This window comes from Podarcis pityusensis (assembly GCF_964106645.2).
Source record: "Podarcis pityusensis genome assembly, chromosome: 8".
In the NCBI taxonomy this organism is placed as follows: Eukaryota; Metazoa; Chordata; class Lepidosauria; order Squamata; family Lacertidae; genus Podarcis; species Podarcis pityusensis.
The window spans coordinates 12,408,855-12,430,430 of NC_138033.1; the positions used below are offsets into that span (position 1 = coordinate 12,408,855).

Here is a 21,576-nt window from a genome sequence, read left to right on the forward strand (position 1 = left end):
ATTGTGGTTCCCTCAGCTGGCCAAGCAGCAGTTTGGCAGGGCTGATGAGCACAATTTCCATTGTGAGGAAGGTTGATGGGGAAGCCTCTCTTGGTGTGCCTTTCTCCCCATTACCCTCATGCACCCAACAGCTTTTTGTGAGCTGTGTGCAGAATGTGTGGTGGGATTTCTGAAATTGCACTGTGGCGCTCAGTGCCCATCTGACTGGTGCTGGGACAAAGTGAGATCGACACAGCCAGATATCTGGTCAATAGGAATGCAGAAGGTAGAATGGGGGTGGTTTACATTTTCCTATTACCATGTGTTATGGTGGGGAAAGGGGATGCCTTTGCTCTAGTGTGTGAATGCATAAATCAATATAAACTATTTGGCTGTCTGTCACTGTGTGCTTGTGTGTGAGAAAGGGGGGGGGGGGAGGTGTGTGTCTGTGAACATGCATCTTTCAATCCATTACTGCTTGTGAATCCTGAAAGCTAGTAAGATTGTTATATGACAAGACTTCCAAAATTCCATTCTGTACCTCAATTGATTGGTGGATAGGAGGAAAGTGTGATGGGGTGTCAGGGTGCTTCCCATCTCTGTGTTTTGAGAAGTGGAAACATGTGTATGCATATGTGGTTATGAATAGGAAGAAGACTATGCATCTGCCAGTTTCTCTGTATATTTGTGTGTTTGTGTGATGGAGGAAGTTGGTGTTTCTATGTATGTAGCCCTCGACCCACCATTGCAAGTGGATCCTAAGAAGATGAAAACTGCTCATGTCTGGCTGGGTGGATTGCATCCAACAAAGGGTGCGATCATGGCCATATTTCTAACCGTGAATGTAGATGTCATTTCTCAAAAAACGGGCAACTCAATGGGGTAGCACTGTCTCCTCCTCTTTCCCTGCAGCAATGGCATATGAGGAATGTTTTGACAATTCTTTGGGTGAAGATGCATGGGATCCATTTTGCGCTATTGAGGATGGCCTTTGTTTTGCCCATTTAACCAGAAACGGGTTACGTGAGTACAAAACTTTTCTGTCTTATTAAAACTGAGTCTGTGGGCCTACCATCCCTAGAGTATCTAGGGATGACTTGCATATGTACGTTCACGAGAAATGTACGTGTGAATCTTGATCTCATCCTATGTTGAGAGACAGAAACCATTTTTTTTAAAAAAGTGGAGAGATATTTCATGTATTCAGCTGAGTCATTAAGTGCTGAACCATTAAAGAACTAGAAAAGATACAAGGTGTATATGTGAGTTTATACGTGAACCAAGCCTGTGATTCTGCCTAAAACACTTTGTTTAGTCTGTTGACATATAATGGGCTTGCTGTCTAAGGTGCATCCAGAAGATTTCTCTTGCTGAGGTCCAAGAGATGCTGCCTGGGCACATTCATTGAAGAAAGGGCTCAAACTTCCCACCATTTCTCTTAGTCAAATGATCTCACCTCTCCTGTCAAGCCTCTTCTTTGCAAAGAGAATACTCAAAGGACCTATTAGAGGGACCAGAGAAACTTGACCAGAAGAAGCCAAGGCTTCTCCACTCCCATGAGAAGGGAATGAGCCTTCTAAAAACTGAGCTGCTTTTTGCAGTTTGTTCCCCTCCCAACGCCTTTCCATCACTGGGGCTGCAAGATGGGATCTTCTAAGAAAGAACCTTAGGCTGAACTGTTACATGACTGAAATGTGTCCCAATATAGGACTGTGATTGATTAATCTCTCTCCGCACTCCCCAAATGTCAAAGTGAGGCTTTAAAAAGTGCCTGGTCTTGTACCACACTGACAGGCCATAACAATAAACAAGAATGTAAAATTGCTGGGGCATCATCAGGTAAGTGAATTAACTGACCTGCCATAGTTTGGAAATTTGGGCAAAGAGGCAGTAGCCACAGGTTCTGTGCCAAAGGGATGCTGAGTTTGGGAGCTCTGTAGAAGTGTTCCCCAAAATGCCCCCCCTCAAAAAAAAAAAAGACCACTTGCCTGTTGTAGTAATTATAATGTGATGTGCTAAATGCTGTGTGGTTTTTAATTCTAACTTTTGTTATATTCTTTTATTTCTTCTTTTGTATTTTACTATTTCCTATGAACTTGACCTGTGAAGTCAACACTCACCACCGCCTTATTAGCCTTATCTTTTTCAGGTTTCCAGTTCTTCTTACTGTCGTATTCATTCATGTCAGAGCTGGCTCCAGGTCCCAGCTCACAGAGGACCAACGCTAGCCGGCAGTAATGTACAAAAGTCTTTATTGAAGTACAGTTTCCATTTTCAAGCCGCAGCGCCCCAGCTCTACGTCTAGGGGTTAGATCGGCGAAGCTCCATCTGAGTCTCCGCCCCCTGTACACCAGTTTAAGATTCTAGCCTTACTCCACCTCTTACGTCTCTCCTTTCTCCTCTGGGTCCTGCTACCCCCCGGGGTCCCTTCCTTCCTGGATTCTTCTGACACTGACGTTGACCCCCCTGACTCCTCCCCCTCTTTTCGGCGGGCTTTGGGACCTGGCTCCCTATCCGGGCTGCCAACTGCGCCGCCCTCCTGTACATTTGAACTTGGCGCGCGCGCCCAGCCTTCAACCTTCCTCTCGACCGTTTCCTCGCTCCCCGATGGAGGCGTGGCCAATCCTGACTCATGTCCTCCCACTGGCAGTGCGCCGCCTGATCCCGATGCCTGGGACTCCTCCCCCCTACTGCACTCTGGTGTGGACGCTGGTCCTGATTTCCAACTGCTGCTCTCTGAGTCCCCTCTGGCCCCTTCTTCCTGGGGTGTCCCCCTCGGCACCCCCCTTGCTCTGACCATGGGAGCCCCTTTCTGTGAATCTTCCGATTCGCTGGAAAGACTCAGAGACCTCGCTCTCTATTTCCTCCCTTTCCTGTGCCTCTGCTCCTGAACCCCTGACATCCATCCCCCCCTCGAAGCCCCCCCTTCCCCCCTCCCCTCCTTCAGGTGTGGGTACTGGGTGCTCCGTCGTTGTGGGGGTGAGTGCCGGATACAGTTCGTCCCCCGTGGCGTGCATCCAGCCGGATAAGTCCGGCTCGTCCTCCGTGCTCTCGCCGACCTCAATTTCCTCTGCTTCCATCTCTTTGCCGCCGTGCTCGAACCCAAGGTCCTCCCCCAACACGTCCATGTCCGTCTCTCCCCCGGTCTCCTCCGGGGACGTTGCCTGCCAAGGACCCCCCAGCCACTTCCTGCGCCACTGCTCCTCTGGTCGATTGTCCCACCAATAGGAACGGTCTGAGGCAGACCCCGAGGGTGATCCCTCCGGGGAACGTGTTTCTAGTGCCGGTTCCTCGTCCGAGGTGAACCCCTGGAATGTGCTAGCTGAAAATGTGGGTGTGAAAAGCCAGTCGTCGAAATACTCGGCTGGCATGGGCCTGTGTGGGAAAAGGGCATGAAACTCGTCCTTGAGAAGAGGTTCGTCCAAGGCATAGTCTGGCACCCAACTGTTGGCGCTGGCCGGGGTACCTTCTCTGGCGAGAAGATATTCTACTCCCTCTTCCCCCCATCTCGAGTCTAAAATCTCTGTGACTTCGTTGACGGGTTCCCGCCTTGGCGACCCCCCCCCTTGTGGGCGTTTCCCTGAACGGGTCTGGTGCCGTGCCTGGCTCCTGAAATCTATGAGGTGCTTTGTAGGGCGTGAGCACTGATCTATGGAAAACTGGGTGCATTCTGGATCCCTCCGGCAGTGTCAACCGGAAGGCCACTGGATTGACCTGTGCCTCGACTTGGTAGGGTCCTAGCTGCTTATGCCCTAGCTTCTTCTTCGCTAACGATCTGGCCGGCACTGCCTGGGCTGCTAACCAAACCCAGTCTCCCACCTGTATGTCTTCCCCAACCCTTCTGTGCTTGTCAGCCTGCAGTTTGTATGCGTGCTTTGCTAGTTCTAACTGCCTCCGAAGCTGTTCGTGAACCTCCTGCAACTCTGATGCTAAGGCTTCCGCTGCCTGTGGCTCCCCCTCCCCCGCTCTCGCTAATCCCGGGAAGGTTCTGGGATGCCTCCCGTTGTTGGCGAAGAACGGTGTCACCCCCGTGGACACGTGCTTCGTGTTGTTGTAGGCGAACTCAGCGAGCGGCAGGTAGTCCACCCATGTTGCCGGCTGCTGATTTGCGTAGCATCGCAGGTACTGCTGCATGATGGCGTTGACTCGCTCCGCTTGTCCGTTCGTCTGCGGGTGTCTCGCCGACGCTAGGTTGATCTTGACGTTCAGGAAACCCATCAGCTTCTGCCAGAAGTTCGAGATGAACTGTCGCCCCCGGTCGGACAGGATAGACCGTGGCAGACCGTGAACCCTGAACACGTGGTCTATGAACAGTTTGGCGGTCTGTTCCGCCGTGGCCACCTTCGCGCACGGAATGAAGTGGGCCATTTTGGTGAACATGTCCACCACCACTAGCACTGCCGTCTTGCCCCTCGAGCTGGGTAGGTCCGTGACAAAGTCCAGGGCCACCCTCTCCCACGGTTCGAGCGGTGTCTGCAGCGGTTCGAGCAGTCCCACCGGCGGTTTGTGCACTGACTTGGCCCTTTGGCAGGTGTCGCACCTCGAGACGTAATCCGCGACTTCCCCCCGCATCTTGGGCCACCAAAAATCTCTGGCTACTAATTCTACCGTCTTCTCTTTGCCAAAGTGCCCGGCGGTGGGTGCGTCGTGCAACTGCTGCAGTACTTTCGCGCGGAGGTCGTCTCCCGGTACGTAGAGGGCCCCTCTGCGGATGAGCAATCCGTCGCGTATCTGGAACTCGTCGTCCTCCGCCGTGCCCCTTTGCACCTCCTCCATCTTGGCTTGTGCGAAGGGGTCCTTCTGCAGTGCTCGACGTACAGCATCCAGGTCCACGGTTGCTGAAGCGCACGCCCACGCTTTCGGTGCGAAAATGTGCTTGGCCGCTGCTGGTGCCGCCTCCTCGAGGTATTGCGGCTTTCTGGACAGTGCATCCGCCATGATGTTGTTGTCGCCTGGGATGTACTCTATCCTGAAGTCGAAATCCGCAAAGAACTCCGCCCATCGTATGTGCCTCTGGTTCAGGAACCTTGCCGTGTGCCAGTACTCCAGGTTTTTATGGTCCGTGCGGACCTGCACTGTGTGTTTGGCTCCAATGATGAAGTGCCGCCACGCCTTGAATGCTGCATGAATGGCCAGCAACTCCCTGTCCCAGATGGCGTAGTTCTGCTCTGACTTGCTGAGCTTCCTGGAGTAGAAGGCACACGGTCTCCAGTCCCCATGCGGGTCTTGCTGCAACAGTACTGCCCCCACGGCTCTGTCTGAGGCGTCCGTTTCAACCCTCATCGGTCTGCTGGGATTCACATGCAGTAGCTGCTCTTCGGACGAGAAGAGACGCTTGAGTTTCTGAAAGGACTGCTCCGCTTGCTCCGTCCAGATGAACTTCTTCTTCTTGGAGCTGAGCGTGTCGGTAATGGCCGCCGTCTGCATCGCGAACCCCTTGATGAACTTGCGGTAAAAGTTGGCGAAACCGACAAACCGCTGGACCTCCTTCCGATTGCGCGGGCTCTTCCAGTCCAACACTGAGCGAACCTTGGCGCTGTCCATGGCGAGCCCCTTGTCCGACAACTTGTAGCCCAGGAAATCTACCTCCTTCATGTCGAACTGGCACTTCTCCAGCTTGGCGTACAGCCTGTGCTCCTGCAGTCTCTGCAGAACTTCCTTGACGTCTCCCTCGTGGGTCTCCTCTGATTCTGAAAATATCAGGATGTCGTCCAGGAAGCAGACGCATTTCTTGTAGAGGAGACCCGCCAATACGTGATGCATGAAGGCTTGAAAACAGTGGGAGCCATTTTGTAATCCAAAGGGCATAACTCTGTATTCATAGGTGCCCAGGGGCGTGAACATGGCAGTCTTCCATTCGTCGCCCTCCCGTATGCGAATCAGGTTGTACGCCCCTCGCAGATCCAACTTTGTGAAAACGCGTCCTTTCCTCACCGTTGCGAGCAGGTCATCTATCTTGGGCATGGGAAAGGCTGTGGGCTTGGTTTTCGAGTTCAAAATTCTATAGTCCACCACAAGCCTTTTTTGGGGCGTGTCCTTCTTCTTCACAAAGAATACAGGACTGCCCCCCACTGCCTTCGACTCCTGGATGAAACCGCGCTTCAAGTTGAGGTCTATGAACTCCCTGAGTTCCTGCAGCTCGTCTTCAGACATGGAATACAGTTTCCCGGTTGGCAGCGTCGCCCCTGGCAGGAGGTCAATCTTGCAGTCATAGGACCTGTGGGGAGGCAGCTTGTCCGCTTCCTTCTCGCAGAAAACCTCCAAAAACGCTGCGTACTTGAGTGGCACTGCTTGCAGCGTGCCTAATTGTAGCTGCGGGTCATCCTCTTCCCCTTCCGGGCTAGGCAGAATGCAATGTTCCGCACAGTATGAGGAGCCGAAGGTCAGTTGTCGCTGGTACCACGCCAATGCTGGGCTGTGCCTGTGCAGCCAACTCATGCCTAATACTATAGGCGTGTCCGACAGTTGGGTGACATTGAAGCTGATGACTTCTCGGTGATTCCCAATTTGCATCACCATCGGAGGCGTTTGCTGCACCACCTGCCCCCCCAGCAATTCCCTGCCATCCACCGTGACAACCTTCAGAGGCAGCGTGGCTGGCAGGAGTGCTATGTTGTGCTCTTGAATGAAATCCAGTCCTATGAAGTCTGCGTTACTACCAGAGTCAATGGTAATCGGCACTTCCATAGTGAGTCCATTGGGTAGTTGGAGCGATGCTGTGAGCTGCACCACTGGTTTGGGCGGGAGGGGGTCTGTGGGCTGCAAAATCTCTGGGGACGGCTTCATTGACTTGTCTGGCTGGGCCCCAGTGCCTCTTCCTCCAACCAGACTCTGTCGTTTCCCTGCTGTGGTTCTCTCTGCTGAGTTGCGTCTGTTACTGTTGCTGAGGCTGCAGTGTGCTTGTGGAGCCTCTGGGGACACTCTTTCGCCATGTGCTGAGCACTGTCGCAGATGTAGCACTTCCTGTTCCCTCTAGGAGGCTTCGCTTTGACTGCTCCCGGTGTTAGGGCTCTGGTTGCTGACTGAGCCCTGGCGCTTCCAATCTCCATCGGTTCCTCTCCCCCTCCCTGCGGAGGTGTGGATTGCGCACGCGCTGCATCCTTGGGAAAGAGGGGAGGTGCTCTCACTGGCGTACGTCCCCAACGTCCTTCTTCTCTGTTCCATGGACGTTCTTCCAGACGCACCCCAATTTGCAGCGCCCGCCGGACAACCTCCTGAGTGCTCTTTGGTCTCTCCCCCCTTGCAATCTCATCTTTCACATTTGCATTCAAGCCTTCCCAAAAAAGGTCTCTGGCTGGGGCAGAATCCTTCTCCCATCCCAGCGCATGGACTAACGCAAAAAAGCGGGAATGGTACTGCCTTACACTGGCTCTGCCTTGTTTGAGCCCATGTATGTCTTTTCTGGCGATATCAATGTCTATATTTGATAAAAAACACGAATCCATCGCTTTAATGAATGCATCCGCATTCTGGAGCGCCGGATCCTTATCTCTCCACAGATTGCACAGCCACGCTTTAGCTTCCCCATGCAAATGGGACAAGATAAACCCCACCTTCTCTTGCTCATCTCTAAAGTCTTTATCCAGCAGTTCCAGCGCAAACAGCACGTCTGCTCGGAAGTTAGGGTACTGCTGCAAATTCCCATCGAAATGAGATACCAGGCTGCCTCCTCTTTTCGCCAGCCCAATCCCCTCTGATTTGGGTCCCGGTTGCCCCTGCTTAGCAAGCACTTCCAACCTGGTTGCCCCTGCTTAGCAAGCACTTCCAACCTGGCTTGGAGATCCCTGCAGGCGGCAGCCGCTTCCTCTTCCCTTTTCCTGGATGCGAGTACCTCCGCGTTGAGTTGTGTCACTGCATCTTGCAGGGCTGCTAGTTGCTGTTCTGTAGTCATCTTGCCTGACTTTTGTGAGCTCGCGAAGCACCAATCTTCTTCCCTCGCTGCGTCCACTCACGTTACGAGGTTTTTGGTGCAAAACTTTTAGAGATGGAGCTCGGACCGCTGTCATCGCTAACATTTCCTTCGGACTCCTCCCCCTCGCTCTCTATTTCCTCCCTTTCCTGTGCCTCTGCTCCTGAACCCCTGACAATTCATTTCTTAGATTTCTATAACACCCTTCATCCGAGGATCACAGGGTGCTTTACAATATAAAAACACAAAAATGTAAAACATAGTAACATCTTCTGTCTCTCAAAAATATAGTTTGAGGCAGCTTCTTGAATTTGGCCTCTCAAACAACTCCACCTTCTCCCATTTATGTGCAAATTTTACTGGAAATATCCTAGAATATTTACATGGTTTTGTTGATTCTTAAAGAAACAACTTGAAGAAATAGCCTGCTAAATTCAGTTGTTGAAATCCCCCCCTTATATCACCCATTTAGCCCCCCAAAATCAGTAAGCAGCATACTGTCCCCAAACTTTGCCCCCAAAGACCACCTGCCTGTTGTAGTAATTATAATGTGAGGTGCAAAATGCTCTTGGGTTTTTAATTCTTCCTTTATTACTTCCTTTATTTATTTTACTGTATTTTATTACTTCATATGAACTTGCTCTGTGAAGTGAACATTCATAACCCCCATACTAGCCTTATCTTTTTCCAGGGTTGCCAGTTCTTCTTACCATCTCCTTCATTCATTTCTGTAATTTCTACACCACCCTTGCCTCTTAAAAATATAGTACAAGGCAGTTTCTTGAGTTGGGCCACTGAATCAACTCAGTGAATATCAGGTATAGATGGATGAACTCACTTTGAGTGCTTACCAGTTTTTGTGTGTAGAAAAACAAGTCTGTCTTCTCCCATTTATATCCAAATTTCAACAGAAACATCCTCAACTATTTACATGGTTTTGTTAATTCTTAAAGAAACTAAATTCAGTGCTTCCATTCTTTTTCTTAAATCACCCATTAAGCCCCAAAATATGTTAGAAAGCATTATATAGATCTCAATAAGAATCATCTTGATTTTTGTGTGTGGAGATGTAGTTATTTCTTTCCAATTCTCTCTCACAGGTGGCTCTAAAAAAGACAAATTTGTAGTGGGGTGTACTCCAAATTGTACCGAAGAGAATTACAGTTTCACTACAGTAGACGGTTACTTACAGACTATCCGTGAGTGCTGTGCCGATTTTCTCTGCAATGATGAAATACATGATACTGGTAAGTAGCTGCATGCTTTTAGAATTATATATCTGTATATATTCCTAAACATGAATAGCATTGAGGTTTCAAATTTCTTCCTTGGTTGGTTATATAGAAATGGCACTGTTCTAGTCCTTGATTCATTTCCCTAGTTTACATGGGAGAGTGTTAGAATCAGCATCACAACCTGTGTTTCAAAGAGAAAGCATGTGTACTGCCCAAAAGCATTTATTGGCATCATTTACTGACGATACTTGGGTGTGTGGATCCCTCCGGATGCATTTTGGGTACTAGAGAGGGGGAAGGAGAGAATAATACATTTCCTCCATGCTCCTTGCTATTCCACTTAGCTCTGGGAGTTGTCCTGCTGGGAAGAACTGGGGAGGAAGTGAGTGGAGCCCTCAGTTGCTGCTGATGGCCCCCCAGCCAGAGAACTACAAAAGCAGCACTGTTGAGAAAAAGGGTGTTGGGATTGTGATGATGGTTTCCTCAGTCAAGGTTTTAAAATGGCCTCCTGCATGGGTTGGATTGTCTGAGTGTACTGCTTGGTGAAAGGAAGGAGTATTAGGGAAGTGGAGTGTACACTTGTTTGTACACAAACAAAAGAAAATATGATTATGAAAACCTTTGGTCCATGCATACATCCATCTTCTCCAGTTTCTGTTTAACAATGTCTTTTCAGTCTGGGTGTATCAGAATCATTCATTTCTTTTTCTTACAAAAAGTCCAAGAAAGTTTCCCTAATTGTTCATATTATTAATAAACGTTAACCTTTTTCTTTTCTTTTTCTTTTACCTGTATTAATTACCACTACCATTACTCTGTCTTGAATAATACTAAATTCCATAAAATGTCCAAATAAAGTCTCTCAGTTGTGATCACACATTGGGTCAGTATTCAATTTTTGTTTCTCATTATAATTTGTTGGTTCATTTTCCAGTTCTGTATATTGTGTTCCATTTCTTTTTGTGTTTATGATAGCATCCCAAACTTTTCTTCTTGGACCTTCCAGTTTCATTTTTTTTCTTCAGCCTTTCCCCATAAAAAGTACCATAACTTTATTGGCTCCGGATTGTATGCAGAATACTTTTTCTCTACTAGAACTAAAGAAAGGCCAGGACTGAAGTCCCAAAGCTTTGTCCCTTCTTGACTCCATCAGTGTCAAAAGCAGATTATTATCACAATCATTATTTGTGATTTTATCTTCTACTTCTCCAAATTCTTGTATGGAAGTCATTTCGATTTCCGCATGACAATCTGCTTCCTTCAATTGAATTATTTCCTGATGCAGTCCTGCCAACTTTTCATCAATTTGGTCTGAAGCCTCTGCACATTCCCCATTTCCATTTCCCACATTAGAGTCCTCTGGCTCATTCTTTTCATCATCCTCTGACTCATTTTCTTCCTCATCAAATATTGTTCTGATCATTTTTAATTGTTCAGCCATCAACGGTTGAATACTACCAACAGTTAGTGGATGATCCAAATGTGCCTTTGGCATAAGAGATACTTTTAATGTTCTGAAACGTATTAGCCACTTAATCCATTTTAATGTTTCCTCACAGAATTGGACTTCCATAAGTGTGACTGTGTTATCTTAAAGCAGATTCCTTTCTGCAGATTCCTTTCGCATAGCTAATTATGGCTGTGTCACTTTCATTTTCTCCAGTACTTTAGTGGCAGGGAACAAACAAAGACACAAACAAAAAGTATTATGGATTTTTTTACATACCGGATTTTTTACGTTCCTATCATATGTTTTAATCTTTCTTGTCCACCATAAATCAAGCTTTCTGCTCTACTTTAGACACTTTAAGAATTAGTTTCCTTTCTGTTTTCTCAACAACAGAAAATGGTACCCACAGATTTTCAATTGTAGATTCACCCCAACAAATGGAGGGGTGTCTCTCATTACAATGTCATTGTCCAAGAGATGCTTTTAAAAGAGAGGGTGTGATTCTTATAAGGCAATTTTGTGGCATTTGGGCATGATGGCCAGCTCATTCTAAACCCTGTCCAAATTGCAAGGCCTAGGCTGTAGAAAAATGACCTTGATCCCAACATCTTGGAGCTAACTCCCAGATCATCCTTATGTCCAGAGTGATTTAATAGCCATTCTATTTGTTTGACTATTATCAATCACCATGTAATTATCTTCTGTCAGGCAGAGCTAGCAGAGAAATAATCGCCATGCCTCTCTCCGGGAAGTCCTACACTGTTACCTGGTGTTTATGTGTTTGTGTGTGTGTGTGTGTGTGTGTGTGTACACATGCAGAGACCTGGGGCCTCTTTTAAGTATTAAGTGTATATAAATGTATTACATACAAAATAATAATAGTAATAAATAAAATGCACAAAAACACAGTTACACACAAACATACACATATATATTCTTCTATAGGTGACAGTACAGTTTGGAACATCGTAACAAAGAAACAACATAATATACATACATAACATTATATACATAAATATATTTAATAGTAATAAGAAATACATGCCACAATGCATAATGGAAGATAAGCAATGCAGAAAAAGCAGCAGTGGCAAATTAGCTACATTGGCAACCCAGCACTGTACTTTACAAGTCATCCACTACAATGTACAACTCTTTTTTGCCCATTTCAGTTGTGACTTTAAAATATAACACATATTTTAAAACAGTACCAGTATGAATATTAAGAGAAGAAATGAGAGAAAAACTATCAGCAGCATATTTCTCTCTCTTGAAAGCTAGCTCTTAATCCCTTCTCCTGCCAAGGACAGATAGCACCCAAAGCAGAAAACACCAAGCAGAAAGAAACTGCTGTTAAAGTTGCCCCTTCAGGGTCAACCTACCAGGGCTGGCTAATCACAGGACGGTCTTGCACCCGAAACCTATCTGTTCTCTCTCTTCCCATCCCAAAGCACACCATAAGACAGGCGAAGTCCAGCACCCCAGTTGCTGGCACCTCTGTCTAGTTTTTCAAGGTAGTAACCAAATCTGCTTGTTTAATGCCAGAAGCAGAGTGCAGTGGAGAATACTGCAACCACCTCTGAGAATTATAGAACTGTAATGTAGGAATTTTTATGGAGATATATGGGTTGGATCTAGGTGTTAACTGTAGTCATTGCTTTTGATAGACATAGAACGTGTTCGCAATCGGCGAAAGTGTGAGGCCTGTCATGCATCTGGTTCAGAAGGTTGTCCGGACTTGGAAACTATCAGTTGTTATGGGAATGAGACTCAATGCATTTCATTCGTCCTTGTTCATAGTAAGTAGCATTGCCAGCCAAGGAGTGGGAGAGGAGACACACAGCCTGCCAGGGTGCATGGGTTGCTGTCATTCTGTTTGAGGCTTCATGCCAGAAAATAGTTTGCATGTGTGTTGCAGGGGCAGGTTTTATTTTTCTTGAAAATATTACAGTGTTAAACTCACTTTTGCTTCATATTTATATAGATGAGCCTGTATATTTCGGTGTGGGGGGGTGAGAAATAGAGAAATAATCTGTTTGTTAATTTACATGCGAGACTGTTTTTTAAAAGAGGGTTTTCGTTAGCCTTTTTTGAAAAGTAAAAGCAGCCATGGAGCTCTGATATGGAATGCAATTTCAGTGTGGATTGGGCCCCTCTCCCATAATAACTAAAAGAGAATTTAGTTAATTTTTTTCTACATTTTAAACATATGTGTGATATTCAGCTATACAACGTTTAGAAGACATCTGACAGCAGCTGGGGCAACCCATTCAGGTGGGCAGGGTAATAAGAATAAGAATAAGAATAAGAATTCATCTCATGATGTGATTCTGACATGCTTTATATACTTGTGCAATACATTTAACAATAACAACAAAGTTCCTATTCTGTCTCTTCTGCACAAACCCACATCCATTACTACCTGTGATGGGACGATGAGCTGCTTGTGTGTAAAATCCTAGTCCCTCAGAGTTTGGTCAAGTTTGCAAACCTCTGTCTGTAACGGAGCCCCTTAAACATGGCTCCGTCAGTCGCTGGCAGATTCCGACAGTGGTTGCTTTCGGAATCGCTTCCAACATAAAAGCTCCTTAACGGAAACACGTCTTCTGGACTCTCTGCGTGACAGTTTCCGGCGAGGAGTGGGTGTCCCTACAGGAGGTCCTGAAACCTCCCCACTGTTTTCGCTGGAAGTGTCTCTGAGCCATCCCTCCAGCTCCCTTTCCCTCAGCTCAGCTCCTCTCCCCCTACTGGTTCCCTCTTCAGCTGCTGAGTCTCTCCCAACCTGTGTGAGCCCTTTCACTTCCCTTCCTTCCGATGGCAGTTCCCTGACATCCACCTCCCCTCCAGGGCCCCCTTCATCCCCTCTCGCCCCCTCCTCTACGGGCGGTGAGGAGGCAAAACCCCGGAATGAACTTCCTTCATCTTCCGATGTCCCGAACACTTCTCTCCACCTGTTGCGGTTCCTGGTCTCGAAGTACTCCTCCTCCTCAGAGTCCATCTCCCCTTCCCCTTCCGATTCCGAGAATCCTTCCAACTCCTCCTCCTCATCGGTGGTCCCAAAGTATTCCCTCCGGAACCTCTCCACAGGCTGAGGTTTCCTTGGGAACCTTTGATGGAACGTTTCTATCAATACCTCGTCATTGATATCTTCTGCCATTACCCAAGTGTTTTCTGACTCCGGTTCTCCTTCCCACGCTACCAAATACTCCACCTGATCCCCCTTCCACCTGGCGTCGAGGATTTCTGCCACATGGCTGCTGCATTCCCTTTCTTCTATGACCGGTCCCCGAGTGGCCATCCCTTCTCGTCCCCCCTCATACGGTGACAGTAACGACCTGTGAAATACTGGGTGCAGTTTCATGTGGTTGGGTAACCGGAGCCTGAAAGCCACTGGGTTGACCTGTTGAATGACCTCAAAGGGACCCAATCTCCTGGGTCTTAATTTCTTACAACCTCCTTTGAACGGCAACCCTTGGGTTGACAGCCACACCCTATCTCCCACCCTTATGGTTTCACCTTCCCTTCGGTTCTTGTCTGCCTGCCTCTTGTATTCTTCCTTCGCCCTTTCTAAGTTGAGTTGGAGCTGACGATGGATTGCTTCCATTTCTTCTACAAAATGCTCGGCTGCCGGGACACCCCATCTCTCCCCTTCTCCCCCTGGGAAAGCCCTGGGATGACACCCATAATTAGCCAAGAAGGGGCTCATCCCTGTGGACACATTCTCGGCATTGTTGTAGGCAAATTCCGCCAGCGCCAACTTTTCTACCCAGTCATTCTCTCTGTCATTGACATAACACCTCAGGTATTGCTGGAGGACCCCGTTTGCTCTTTCCGCCTGCCCGTTGGTTTCAGGGTGCCGGGCAGTCGAAAAGTTGACCTCCACCTGCAGTAAGCTCATGAGCTTCCTCCAGAACCTGGAAGTAAATTGTTTTCCTCGGTCTGAGACCACCCTCAATGGCACTCCGTGCAACCTAAAAATGTGTTCTACAAATAACTTCGCTGTCTCTTCCGCCGTGACTGCATGCGAGCAGGCTACAAAGTGGCACATCTTTGTTAGTAGGTCTACCACCACCATGATGGCTGTTTTCCCCTTGGACTTCGGCAGATCAGTCATAAAATCTATCGACACTGCCTCCCAAGGTCGTTCTGGGGTTGGTAAGGGTTCTAATAGCCCCGCCGGTGCCCGCCTCTCCCCTTTGGCTCGCTGGCATTGCTCACACCCTCTTACATACTCCCGTACATCTTCCCTCACCTTAGGCCACCAAAATTCCCTGGTGACCAACCACATGGTTTTGTGTTGTCCAAAATGCCCCGCCGTGGGGCTGTCGTGCAACTGCTTGAGTACCCTCCCCCTTAAGTCTCCTTCAGGGATATACAGTGCCCCTTTGTAATACAAAGCTCCATTTCTTTCCTCGAAACCCCCTGGTTCCTCTCCCTCACCCCTAAGACCTCTGAGCTTATTCTGGGCGTATTCATCATTCTCTGTTTCCTCTACCAGTTCTCTTTGTCCCACCAATGCCGCCCCACACACCCAGCGGTCCTCTGGAATGACATGTCTCTCTTCGGGTGCTCCCTCCCCCTCCAAATATTCAGGTTTGCGTGAGAGAGCGTCCGCCCTAATGTTCTCTGGGCCTGGCACGTAACAAATCTCAAAGTTAAATTTGGAGAACTCCTGGGCCCATCTCACTTGCCGTTGGTTGAGCACTCGTGCCGTCCTCCAATACTCTAGGTTCTTGTGGTCAGTGCACACTTGCACCTTATGTTGTGCGCCAATTAGCAGGTGCCTCCATCTCCGGAACGCCTCATGAATGGCTAGTAGTTCTCGGTCATACACCGTGTAGTTCCTCTCGGATTTGTTCAGCTTTCGCGAAAAAAAGGCACACGGTCTCCACTCTGACTCCTCCTTCCCTGGCTGCAGAAGCACCGCCCCAATAGCTCTGTCTGATGCGTCAGTTTCCACTCTCATCGTTTTTTGTAAATCCACATGCAGGAGTTGTTGTTCCGAGGCGAAGGCCCTTTTTAGTTCCTCAAATGCTCGCTCCGCCTCCTCAGTCCAAACGAACTTCTTCTTACTGCTGAGACAGTCCGTAATGGGCGCCGTCAGGTGGGCAAAGTTTCGGATGAACTTACGATAGAAGTTCCCAAATCCTAGGAACCTCTGCACATCCTTCCTTGTTTTGGGTGTTTTCCATTCCAGCACCGCCTGGACCTTGCCGGGATCCATGGCCAATCCCTTGTCTGACAGGCGATACCCCAGGAATTCCACCTCCTTGGTATGAAACTGACACTTCTCCAGTTTCACCCACAGCTGGTTGGCTTGCAGCCTGCTCAACACTTCTCTGACGTCTCTCACATGCTGCTCCTCATTCTCAGAATACACCAACACGTCGTCTAAGAAGGCCACACAATTCTTGTAAAGCAAAGGCCCCAGGACGTGGTTCATAAACGATTGAAAGCACGCGGAGCCTCCTTGTAGGCCGAAGGGCATAACTAAATATTCAAATGCCCCCAAAGGGGTGAACATGGTGGTTTTCCATTCATCCCCCTTCCTTATTCGTATCAGGTTGTACGCCCCCCTTAGGTCCAGTTTAGTAAAAATCTTTCCCTTCCTGACCCTTGTCAAAATGTCGTCAATCCTGGGCATAGGGAAAGCCACTGGTTCTGACACTGCATTTAAGGCCCTGAAGTCACACACAAGCCTCGGCTTGTTCGTGTTTTTTTTATCCACAAAAAACACTGGGCTGCCCCCCACCGCCCTGGACTCTCTGATGAACCCTCTCTTCAGGTTCTTGTCAATGAACTCTCTTAGCTCCTGCATCTCTCTGTCTGACATGGCGTACAGCTTGCCTACAGGGAGCTGTGCCCCAGGGAGTAAATTGATTTGACAGTCAAAGGGTCTATGCGGGGGTAGTTGGTCAGCTTCCCTTTCGCTGAAGACGTCGCGGAGATCTGCGTATTGTCGTGGTACCTTCACGTTCTCCGTTACTTCAGTCCCTGCTAGGGTGGCTTGGGCCCCTGCCAAACCCTTTCCCTCTTTGCAGTGTTCTAAGCAATGTGCTGAACCAAAAGAAACCACTCTCTGATGCCAGCCCACCAGCGGATCATGTAACGCTAGCCAGCTCATCCCCAATATAATGGGAGCTCCTCCCAAGGTGGCCACATTAAACGCTATCAGTTCGGTGTGCCTTGCCACCTTCATTATCATTGGGACGGTCTGCAAGCTGACTTCTCCTCCCAACAGCTCCCTGCCATCGATCGTGGTCACCTGCAGGGGGTTGCTTAAAGGGATCGTCTGTATCTGGTGTTCAGCTGCAAACTCTTTGCTCATGAAATTGCAGGAGCTGCCTGAGTCCAACAGCGCCTTTATCTTTAGAGGGTGTCCGTTTGGCAGCTCTAGCGCCACTTCTATCACTAGGGCGGGTTTAGGAGGTTCTGGCGTGGGCACTTTCACTGCTCTTTGGCCTGGCTGCTGTGCCCCGACGGTGGCAGCCAGGCGTTGGCTTTTACTTGCTTCGGTATTTCTTCCTCTCTTCCCTCCACAGCTCCTACCATCCCTTGCCATTCCTTCCTCTGGGGGCAGACTCTGGCAAAGTGACCTGGCTGTTGGCAGAGATAGCATTTCCGGGCGCCTTTTCCCTCCTTCTTTCCCCCCTCACTGGGCTTTGAAACTGCACGCGCGCGCGCTGTTCCGATTTCCATCGGCTCTGCCGGCGGGAAAGTTGGCTCTGGAATGTCTGGAATGCGGAACTCCTTCCAACGTTCCCCCTTCCCTTCCCGCCTCTCCAATGCTCTCGCCTCCTGGCGCGCTCCTATGGTCAGCGCTGATTTGGTCAGCTGGTCCATAGACTCCGCCCTGGGCGCCCGGGAAAGTTCGTCTTTCACAGCCGAAGAAAGCCCTTCTTCAAAGAGCATTTGAATGGGTTCCGCCGATAGATCCCACCCCAATTTATGGATCAACATGGTGAACTCAGTCCAGTACTCACGGACAGATCGGCTCCCCTGTTTGCAAGCCATTAACTGTCTGCGGACCACTCCCTGTTCAATATCGCTGGAAAACATCAGATCCATGGCGCGAAAGAACTTCATCGTGTCCTTTAGGACGTCACTATTCGCTGCCATCAGGGGTCTAACCCAGTCTCTCGCCCCCTTTTCAAGATGCCCAATCACGAAAGCCACTCGTGATTCCTCGTCAGGGAATTCATCAAACTGCAGATTGAGGGCATATTGCATCTCTGTCCGAAAGCCATGATAGTCTTTGGGCTCCCCCCCAAACTTCTGCACCAATCCTGGTACCTTTCTGACGAGCTGGGTGTCTTTCCCCTTTTTGTCTGCATCCTGAGCCCTCCTCTCCTCAAGCCTCGCCGTCTGCAGCGCTAGCTGGACCTCCAACACCCGGTACCTTTCTTCCAGGCTTGGACCCGCTCCAGCTCCTGCTTCTCCGGTTCCGGCTGGGTTGCTCATGATGCCTTCTCCTGCACAAGCTGCTCACGGAGACTGTCGGAATGCTGTGATGGGACGATGAGCTGCTTGTGTGTAAAATCCTAGTCCCTCAGAGTTTGGTCAAGTTTGCAAACCTCTGTCTGTAACGGAGCCCCTTAAACATGGCTCCGTCAGTCGCTGGCAGATTCCGACAGTGGTTGCTTTCGGAATCGCTTCCAACATAAAAGCTCCTTAACGGAAACACGTCTTCTGGACTCTCTGCGTGACAGTTTCCGGCGAGGAGTGGGTGTCCCTACAGGAGGTCCTGAAACCTCCCCACTGTTTTCGCTGGAAGTGTCTCTGAGCCATCCCTCCAGCTCCCTTTCCCTCAGCTCAGCTCCTCTCCCCCTACTGGTTCCCTCTTCAGCTGCTGAGTCTCTCCCAACCTGTGTGAGCCCTTTCACTTCCCTTCCTTCCGATGGCAGTTCCCTGACACTACCCATTACTCCTGTGACCATGCCCCTTTCTCTTTACCAGATAACAGTTTGGTTCCTGATGTATCTTATAAAGGCTGTGCGACCCCGTCTTTTTGTGAGTTGGCGAGGACATCACCGTATAATGGATACTTTTTGGGCACTATAACCCAGGCAAGATGCTGTGACACTCTGCCTTCCCCACAGCCGCTTAACTTTGAAGGGTAATGTAGTGGGTATGAGTTACTCGTGCGTAAACTGGTGCCTCTCTAGGCTAATTTGCCTTGTTAAACCTTTCTGACTGCACAGCCCTTTCTCATCGTGGCTGCCTCAGTCGCTGGCAGAATCCGTCAGTGGGCGTTTCTTGAACCTCTTCCAACATAAAAGTTGTTTGACACCCAGTCTCCTCCTCCTCTCACTGCGCGGGAGTCTTCTGCGCAGGGAGGGCGTGGGTAGCGGAGGACCTGTGCCCTCCTCACTGAGGTCCAGTGAAGAGTCCTGGAGCCCTCTCTCCGATTCCCCCATCTGCCCCCCTTTATCCCTGGTGTTGCGCTGATTTGCTTCCCCCTCTACTGAGCTGTTTCTCCCCCTGCTGCTGGGTCCTTCGCCAGCATCATCTAGGAGCCTCCCCTTCGCTTCTCGCTCCGATGTCAGTTCCCTGACAGGTAATTAGGAGAGGAGAATACCTTCTTCCTTTTGGAGTCCACCACTCAATGGAGGTGAAGGTTGCTTGTCCATGGTGGGATTGCAGAGCGACTGGGATTCACAGGACCCTTGATTTTGAGTCCTCTATTTTGGAAATGTGGTGCAGGGGTTAGAGAAGCTAAAGTAGAAATATGGGTCTTGGGGGCTTTGCCTCATGATATACGGGTTAAATTTTCCTTTGTTCACAATCAAAATAAATTGTTGTTGCTGTAACATCTGTGTTGTGTTTCAGTATTTATCTAATTAAGGATATTTGGTCATGGTGTTGGGGAAGGGCAATGTTCTTAGAAGGATCAAATTGGTAATTGCTAGTTTATAGATTGAACAGTATATGTAAGAATAGAAACATATAACAGAGACACTGTATCAGTTATTGCTTTTGTAACTTTTAAAACCAGTTTCTGCAAGTAAAGCTTTAAAACTTACTTTTGTGTGATGTGAATTTATTTCTACACAACGGTCAGATCAGAAAGAAAATTTCCACTAGCTCCTCATTTCTTCAGCTGACACTCCTCTGGCCCAGGGGATCGTTTGATGAGAGGGAGAAGCAACTTGGTCACTTTAGCCCGTTGGGTACCCTCTTCTCACACTCAAGCACTGTAAAGCAATCACTACCCCACCCCATCTGTTGTAGCTAATCAAGGTACACTCAATGTACTTCTTTTGTAGCTGACAACCACATCTCTCTGTTATGTGAGGGGTGGAAACTGTGCACCCCCTTCAAAAATCTCCCAGTTGGGAAATTGGATCTAGCCCTCTAGTTTTCAGCACCCTCATAGCAATTTTTACAACTTGGGCATTTGATAGGTTTAGTCTTAATCTGAGCACTGATTGCAGTCTCTGCCTGCCCCCTCCCCCAAATGGGGTATCCAGAGGAGAAGCTTCTGTTTGTATGCCCATGTGGGGGCAACGGGCCACAATACTCCCCACGTGCAATCCAGTGGGGGTATTACCCCATTATGTATGTCAGGACCTCCTCAGCCCAGACACTGAGATCCAGCACCAAGGTCCTTCTGGCATTTCCCACACTGCGAGAATTAAAGTGCAGGGAACCAGGCAAGGGGTCTTCTCAGTAGTGGCGCCCACCCTGTGGAAAGCCCTCCTATCAGATGTAAAGGAGATGAGTAATTCTATATATTTTAGGAGACATCTGAAGGCAGCCCTGATTAGAGAAGCTTTTTAAAGTTTAAGGTTTACTTTGTTTTTATATATGCTGGAAGCTGCTCATAGTGGCGGGGCAACCCAGGCAGATGGACAGGGTACAAAGAATAAGAATAAGAATAATTCCTCATTTCCAGTTTACCTCAAACTGTGAGTTCTTCTGGCAGGAGGGTTGGAAGGGGTGGGGTCTACCCAATGCCTATGTCAAACCACTTACATCTGTAATCAATAATGTTGTGTTCTGATTTCACCCAAATATCTGTTGTCGTGCCTCCTCTTCTTGGTATTGGTGATGCCTGAAAGGAAAGTGGGGATGCATTGCCACCCAAGTAAATACTGATAGGGTTGCATGGCTGGCATGTTTTCCCCACTTACTTTGGATTTAATTCTCCCCAAAAGCCAAGAGAGATAGAACCCATAGACTGTCTCAGATAAGCAGAGTGGAGGATGAGGCTCATTCTGAAGGATGATGCTGGGTGATGAGGCCCAGGTTGATGTGGCCTCAGGTAACCACTGACAAAAATAGATCAGATGACACAGTTAAGGTACAACCCATTCTACTCTTGCTGGTAATGTGATGCAATATGGGAACATCTGAACAAAGTTCCTGCAAGGGATTTCAACATAGGTATATAAAACTTTCTTAAACCATACCAATGATTACAATATAAACAGCACAGCTGCAGCTCTTCATTAAAACCAGAAAGTTACCAAAAACCTGTTGGGACAAGAAAGTATCCACCTGCTATGAAACAGGCTGTGCACTGTCATGGTGCCTTCTGACCCAGGTACACACTGCTGGGGTCATGCCAGGTTTTGTCACCTGAGCGGTATCTCCTGAGTTCTGCAATTCAGGATCCAGCTCAAGTCCCCATCACAGCAATGGATAGCACCAAACCTGGTGGTTGAACCCAACCTCACACCCCATCCCAGGTCTGGATTAGTGATTGCAGATTCCTGATGAGTGCACTAGAAATAAGATGGGTGCTAAAAATATACTCCTCACATGTCAAAAGGCAGCGTAAAGAGGTGCCAGATGCACTTCCATGGGGAAGGAATCCCCGAATTTAGGGCCCTCTAAAGTCCTGATACCGTCACAACAACTGATGACAATCCCAGGTACGTCTTCCTTCCCCAGCAGAATATTTTTAAATAATACCAGGCCAGGGCAGATATTTAGAATCTCCGCGGAATGGTAGAAGCAGAATTGCCAATACAGTGGACGCTTGGGTTGTGAATGTGATC

General features: G+C 48.6%; 1 long non-coding RNA gene across 1 annotated transcript; it reads left to right on the forward strand.

Annotated features, from left to right (window-relative positions):
- The first annotated feature begins 885 nt into the window (after positions 1–885).
- On the forward strand, positions 886–19,550 carry LOC308484581. Its single transcript, XR_013990009.1, has 5 exons — positions 886–1,002; positions 8,989–9,135; positions 12,241–12,372; positions 18,530–18,689; positions 19,131–19,550. It is a non-coding gene; the product is annotated as an uncharacterized lncRNA (long non-coding RNA).
- The last annotated feature ends 2,026 nt before the right edge of the window (positions 19,551–21,576 follow it).